The following is an 8,148-nucleotide window of genomic DNA, read 5'->3' on the forward strand; positions in this document are numbered from 1 at the left end:
ACTTGTGGTGCAACCGGAGTTTAGTTTTTGTCACCCCAGAAGTTTGTGTGAATGCTTATTTGATAGGATAATGGCAACATTGCAAGCCATACTCAAAATAACTTGAGTTATTGATAAAGCGCTGAGAACGTACCTCGAGCATGAATTGGTTATTCCAGAATTGGAGTCCAATTTAGGCAGCAACATTTTAAAAACGCCCCATTTAAGCATATCTTTTGTTTTGTTTTCAAGAAAAGCAAGAGATAACCCATTATATAGTTCAACATGGGAGTTATTCTATCTAGCAACAAGTATTACTTTAGCATGCTAGCATGCTAGCTAATACTATTAATGGACCTCGTGAAGGTGGTTTGTTTGTGTTGAATAATTTACCTATAGAGTTTATGTAAGATTGGTTCATGAGGGTTGTACATGCCAGATGCCTGAAGTTGATGCTTTTGCCTTCTTGTAAACTACTCGTTCATGTGTACATTTTTCTTGCCCATGTGTGTTAGTTTGCGCTAGCGTGTTATATAGGGTAGTCTGGCTAGCTAATACAATCGAAGGGGCTCATGCAAAGGTGCTTTGTTTTTGGTAAATAAGTGTCAATTATTCACTGATTTATTAAAAAAAATTCAGCGAGGCTAAATGTCCTCCAATTATGGTATGACCCAAATATTGATATCATTCTTACATTGGAAAGCGGCCGTGGAAAGCTTTTTCCTTCCTTTTGTTTGTGTGCTCACAGTGCTAAAATGGAGCGTGCGCTCATTATGGTCCTACAGTGTCTTGATGCTCTAAATGAGATGCTAACACCCCACCCACGCGTCTTCCTGCTCACTCTCCTCCCTGGCGAGTGTACATCATGGCATCTCTATAACTCACAAACACGTTGGTGTCGACTCGAAGAAGAAGACAGTACCGACTAAGTAAAGATGCTTTTCCTCTTTCATCGTAGGCAAACAGATATGTATTTTTAAACGTGTCTGGTTCAGAACTATTTAATCATTTTACTAATCAGCATTGACATCTTTGTGTGTCTGAAGCCCTGAAATAAATTCAATGGATGGATAGTTTCAACTTAATATTTTCTAACAGTTTGGATGCCCCATGGCAACATACTGCCTCTCACAGGTTAGTCTTGGTACTACATCAGATCTGGTTTTGGGGAGGAGACTAATGTAGTTGAAGATGTGATTATATGTGTGGTGTGCTGTGTTGGTCATCTTGAGTACACCACACACTATATAAGACTTAAGCACACACTTGTTGTTTTATTAGTGAGGGTTCTCTTTAAAAAAATACTTTCTCCTGTTGATTTGTGTTGCGCCAAAGAACAAATAGAAAGTGTTGTTACACTATTAACATGCGTGAGGGACATGCAGCGCTTCAGGCTCCTGCAGTACCTCTTAGTTGCCATCATCATCATCATCATCATCACTTTCTAGAATAGTTTGCAAGGCCAGTGTCATGACAAGGCTTTGTGTTGCTTTTATGACCCAAATGAGGTGCTGTCATGCATCTAACCGAAATGATTGATTTTAGCTATGCGTAGATTACTACATTTTGTTCCTTTGGATCTAAGATAAAACAACAATAGCAATAACAATAATAATACAAAATGAAATTAAAACATGCTGTTGAGTGGCTTTCTGCTTGTTTAAGGCCAGCGGTGAAATAAAGTCGAGATGGGGGGGAAATGCTGAATGTAGGAGCTGTATATCATAAAAGCCAAACTCCTTTCATGTGTTCCAAAGAGGCTGCTTGTTTATCCTGCCATCAGCTCATACTATTTGTCATGGATGCCGGCTCAGCAATTTCAAACCATTTTCACGTTGCTTTGAACAATGAAAGGAATGAGTGCTTGGATTCTCATCACAGCACCAATATTAGGGTGTCAAATATGCTTTGTGGTCTATAATGTTGTGAAAACACAAGCAAGGGGTTTTTACAAATAGTCCCAAGGAGTAATGTAAAGCGTGTAGTAGCACACTTTTGTCATGCCATCTTTTTGATAAACTATGACACATGACATTAGCACTCAATTCAATCCAGAGTTTTATTCTTAAAAACGAGGCTTCAATCTGTTAAATTCCACTCCCAGTTGAAATTTACTCAACTAAAAACTAAATGTAAACAAATTAACACATTTTGTATGTACTAGCTTAATGCTCACACACAATGGAAAACACCATTGACAGGCTAACATTGATGGTCGCGGTTTTAGAAGCCAATTGATATTTGAACATGTAAAGTCAACAAAGGTAGCAAATCCAGGTCCAGAAAGTAAAAACAATGCCAGGTACAGTTTGGCTTTAGCCCCTGATGCTAGCTAGCGAGCTCCCTAAAAGCTAAACAAGCACCATGGGAGCTAGCTAGGGAGCTAGCTAGCTAGCACCTGGGGCTAAAGCCAAACTGTGACAGGGTGTTTACTTTCTGGACCTGGATTTGCCACCTCTGCACATAGACATACAATCTCACAATACTCATAAGTAAATATTCTTTACCTGCTGCAAAGAAAAACAAAACAAAAAAACACAATCATACAGCAGCTTCCAGAGTCATTGCAGTGTAGCATATATTTTTTTGCTCCACATTTGTAGTTGACTGTTTTTATTTTATTTTTATTGTATTTTTTTATTATTATGTAGTTGACTGTTAAAGTACACAGTTAATTGACACACTTAATAGCCACAAGAGGAGCTGTACTTTGAAGATGACTTAAGAGTTTGCCCAGAAAGATAACTTTTTTTTAATTTATATATCTGCTATTTTCTTTCTTAATTATTTCCGTCTAAATAATCACTTTTCTGTTGCTGATTTAAAAAAATAATATATTTATAGTATATATATATATATATATATATACATATAATTTTTTTTTTTTATGGTAAAATGGATATCACACTAATGTTAGCTTTCGAAGTAGCGTCTCCTCCCCTGGAATTACGACAACACGATTTCATTTCTATTGTCGTTACGAATTTGTTTCTTTTATCATGCTTGCTATGTGTCACTAAAAAGTGTCCTCCGAATAAAACCAAGAAAAACACTCCATGCTCCAGGGCTTGCACACAAAGCAGACTGTAAAACAAATATTTGAAGCAAACCGGGCTTGTTGACTTCAAACATTTAGGGAAAAAGTCAAATAATGGTGAGTTTATGCTTCCCCTTTGGCGAAAAACTGCTGAAAGGTAAAAAGGCGCGTGAACATTTACACAGTAAATTAGCTACTTTGCTGTCTGACTCCAACGAAGCAGCAACGAGTCAGTCTGACTGACTAGAACAGAGCTTGTATGAAATTAAATGAAAAAGACAAAAACGAAGGACATCATTTTCACGATGATTATTACTGTCAATAAACTTAAATGGTAGTTTCAAATACTGTATTTTGTTTAATAACTCTCATTTTTATTTTTATTTTGTTAATGAAAATACCTTCCGAATTTTTGTCACTTCATTCATTTACATTAACTATAATAACCCTCAGTGATGCTAATAAGTAATGGTGCCTAAAACATGGCTGTCTGTTTTTTTTTGTCTGTGTTTGCATTTGATTTCGTGCAAACAAATGTGACCTAATAATACTGACGCTGACGACTGAATGGTGATAATGTGGCAGATGCATCGTTACTGCACGTTTTGGCTTCCCTCTCATCATCAACAGACATCGACTGATGCAAGTTTGCCTCACATTCCTCCACGGATCTCTCGGACCTCTTGACTTCCTAATCTATTTCTACCGATTGAGCTGGGAGGTAATATTCTTTCACCATTACCTTCCACAAGGGGGTTAAAGTATATTAATGCTTGTGAGTTAGCGAGCAGGATTATTTAAAAGCTGTAGAATCGTAAAACCTGTGAAAATGATTTGTAGGGGAAGGAGCCGTTAAATGCAAAGTTCCAGAGTGAGGATTTTTTTTTTCATTTCATTTCATTTCAAATTACAAAATTCCTTCGCTCGTCTTTGTTCTCATCCTTGTTCATTTGTTGCTAATAATTCCTAACCACAGTTGCCTTCTGCTACTAAGGCACATTGTTGCGGAGATTGTAATTAAATGGACACATTAACTCTGCATGGGTGGGCGGTGAAGTCGTTACAGCAGCTCGGATTTATTTGCATGATTTGATAGATTGATAGAATAAATCCACATGTACTTCAATATGACCAAAGTTCAATCAGTAACACAAACGCTTCATAAATTAACACAGCCTGAGCTGTTTTCACGTCAGGTTTGACAGGGCTGTGCACTTGTGTGCAGTAATCATTCGTGCTCTTAATCAGTTATTCTCATGCAGTGACGGAGTCGGAATCTAATGACGTTTGATGAAATGTAGATTATGACAAGCATTGCTGCAAAATATCGTTTTGCATCACAAAAACATAGACACTCCTCCAAAAGTTTTGGAACCGTCAAGCTGATTCTTATAGCTTTGTTGTAGACAGAAAAAGGTGAAAATGAAACAAAATTTCTGCTTTGAGATAAGAGTTGAATTAGTTCAGTGACCACACTCATTACTCAAAACATTCGCATCTGGGTGTCATGTATGTAAGAGTTTCAAACTGTGTGCAATCAATCACATGTAGATGCTCATTCACACTTTTTAATGGCTCTTCATCAACATTTGTCACCAAAGGGTTGGGAGGAAGAGGAAGCATCAAAACCAAGAAATGAACTGAACCAAACATGTTCAACAAACCCCAACAACAAAATTGTTACCCAAGTGGAGAAAGAAGAGCCTCACTGAACAATCCGAAGGAGTGGGATTCAGTTTGACTTATTGTCTACATGTTCATGTTATGCTAACGTGCAATGCTTTATCTTAAATTTTACACTAGCGTTTAGCTTAGCATGATAATGCTAATATGTCGATGTCCAATGCTTAATATTTGCGGTTGCTAGCTAAATGGTAACCTAGCTATTAGCTTAGTCTTCATGCTAATGAAACATGAAAAACTCGTAGGATTTTTCTAATGTCCAAATTTGAGTTTCATGCTACTCTAGCTGTTAGCTTCGCAATTAGCCTGTCATGCTAACACTAGCATTAAATGCTATAAAAATAATTTTCAGTCAAAAAAATATTCCGAAAAACAGGCTGAAAAAATTATTCAGAAAAACAGGGAAAAATATATTTTAAAAAACTGAAAAAAAAATTACTAAAAAAAAAAAATTCCCGAAAAACAAGACCAGCTCTGTTTTTCCGAATATTATTATTTTTTTTAACCTCTGAATTCCAAGTGACTTGTTGCAGACTCGCTAATAGCAGAAGTGGACACGTTCCTGCATACCTCCATATGTAATAAGATGGTCATGTTTACTTACTGGCTCCCAATAAAGGAATGAATATGTATACTGTATTGTGGTTTGTTCTCTAATCTCTGAGGGAAAACCCCTTTAAAAAAATATTCAGAAAAAAAGAACAATAATTATTTTATAGAACAGGAAAAAAATACAAAAAAACCTGAAAAAAATATTCAGAGAAACAGAAAATATATATTTTTTACTGATTTTTTTTTTTTTACAAAAAAACTGGGAAAAAAAATTAAATAAAACAGACAATAAAATACTCAAAAAATAAAGCTCCCCCCCAAAACAGGACTTTTTTTTTTTTTAAGTGAATGCAATACGCTTCCGTACTATTGAACCTAAGACACACACACACAAAAAGCCCTGAGCTCAGAGAGAGTGAGGTCAGGATTAAATTTCCAAACAGTATATAACCAATGACATTAGTGTCCACCTTGGAACATCCATCCGGCCATTGTCAATATCTCGTATCTTATTACTGTAAAGATTGAGTCTTTTCCAGGTGACAGAGAAAAGTGGACGAGTGTGCCCTGGACACTGGTCACAAGGTGATCGGACAGGATATTAAATGGAAATTGATGGGATTTGGTCCCAGGCCACCCTGTGATTGATTCACTGGTGACCCAGTGTTAGTTGGGTTAGATTCGAGTTACCTTTTAATGTTGAATAGGATGAGCAATGTATAATCATGGCTGGAAACACAACAACTTCCATTGACCCACATTAAATCACATAAACAAATCCTGTTCCTGCTGAAGCCAATGGTTGTTTAACGATGTTTCCTTTTATTGGGGGTTTAATTAGAATTTAAACAACTTAATAGATGTAAAGAAAACAAGCCAATGCACTTCATGTGTGGGTTGTTGAAGCAAATTATTTACTGTTGCTGCAATTGTATTGGGTGACAAAAAAGCTGCTAGTGACTGCAGCCCGGTGCGTTTAATATACCATCTTCACTGAGATGTGATATGATTGGCACGGGGACAAAATAGAGTAATTATTATTTATTCACAGCCTTCGGGCTTTTATGACTGGCTTCCTTAATAAGCACACAAACACACTGGAAATCCCATTTATGTTCCCGCCATCAGAATAGAAATGGGAGACATTTGCTAAATGCCGCGTTGGCTGCGCTATGCAACATTTGCCCCCCTCGCCTCGCCTCGTTACAGGATGAAATATATCTTTATTCAGTGTTTTTCCTTGGCTAACAAAAACGTATATTGCAATGTGTGGCATGGCGCAAAGGAGAGAGGATGCTCAGAGGGAGAAGAGGAACGTGCAGAAGAGGGTAAATAAATGATTAGGAACCGCTGCAAGAGGGTTGGAAAGAAGACAAACGAGCTGTCTATGGGGCTATGGTTATGCCTTGGGGAAATGGGCGGGGTTAAAATAGGTTGTGTCCATTTACGAGACGCTCTGCTGTTGCCTTTCATTACTCAACTGGCTTGCAGATGGCAGTTTGGACAAATAGCTTGGAGAGCAGGAGGTTTATGATGTACGCTACATGCTACATGCTACATGCTGCTACAGAAGCATTGAAGGGCTTTCCTAATTGACAGCATTGTGGTCAGTGTGAGAAAAACTAATTTCATTTTGATTAAAATGTTTTCACGCCAATGCTTTTCTTTTGAAGATGACCGCTGTTTTAGGCTAATAGGACTACATTTGTGGCGGCCGTGGCTCAGGGTGTAGAGACAGTCGTTCAGTAACCAGAAGGTCGGCTGTTTGATCCCCGCTCTCCCCAAGTCATGTGTCGTTGTGTCCTTGGGCAAGGCACTTCCCACACATTGCCACCTCACACTGGTGCATGGAAGGTGCGAATGTTTGATGGTGGTCGGAGGGGCCGTAGGCGCACACTGGCAGCCGCGCTTCCGTCAGCCTGCCCAAGTGTAGCTGTGGCTACTTAAGTGGCTACTGAATAATGTATCCATTCCACTGTAAAGCGTTTTTGAGTGCTATATGAATCCGTTGCATTATTATTATTATTATTACACTTCCCATGATTCTTAGACATGGAAGCACAAAATAGTTCTGCTTCCTGTATGATGAAAACACGCCTGCTAGCGATTCAAAACGAATGACAATGTGAATGCAAACGTGAATGTGAAATTAAATAGGAAGGAATTTAACAGTTCAATTCCCTTTTAATTATTTGAGCTTATGAATCACTATAACGACTGCATGGTTGACATACACATTGCATTTATAAAAGTCTGGCTCCGCCAGTGATTATTAGGCATAACATTTTGGCGATGAAGATAGAGCTTCACCTTCTGTCATTCCTTGATGCCAGTCACTATCGAAATAGCTAACGCTTGCTAAATTTGCAGTGGGTATCTTGTAATTGGAGAGGGAGAGGGAGGAAGAGAGGGAGGGAGAGAGAGGGGGAGAGAGAGAGAGGGGGAGAGAGAGAGAGGGAGAATGGGAAGGAGGGAGAGAGACTGTGGGAGAGAGAGAGGGAGTTAGAGGGAGAGAGAGTGAGAGAGGGAGAGGGAGAGAGAGGAATGGAGAGGGAGGAAGAGGGAGGAAGAGAGGGAGGGAGAGAGAGGGAGGGAGGGAAAGAGAGAGGGAGAGAGAGAGGGGGAGAGAGAGAGAGGGAGGATGGGAAGGAGGGAGAGAGACAGGTGGAGAGAGAGATGGAGAGGGAGAGAGGCAGAGAGAAATATAATGTGTCATTAACATTATAGCGTACCCTTGGTGTCCTCATCAGAATCAGTCATCATGAAAATGTAGCAGAATAAATGAAACTCTCAGGTCTTCATATTCTATTTTAATAATCAGTTTTAACAGTTTTCATGTGTCCCTGAAATTGCTGTCGACCCTGTTATTATGGGGTAACTGCCCCTTTAAAAGAAAG

The sequence above is a fragment of the Leptonotus elevatus genome, chromosome 2, assembly GCF_054856555.1.
Source record: "Leptonotus elevatus isolate MCC_2025b chromosome 2, RoL_Lele_1.0, whole genome shotgun sequence".
NCBI classification, from domain to species: domain Eukaryota; kingdom Metazoa; phylum Chordata; class Actinopteri; order Syngnathiformes; family Syngnathidae; genus Leptonotus; species Leptonotus elevatus.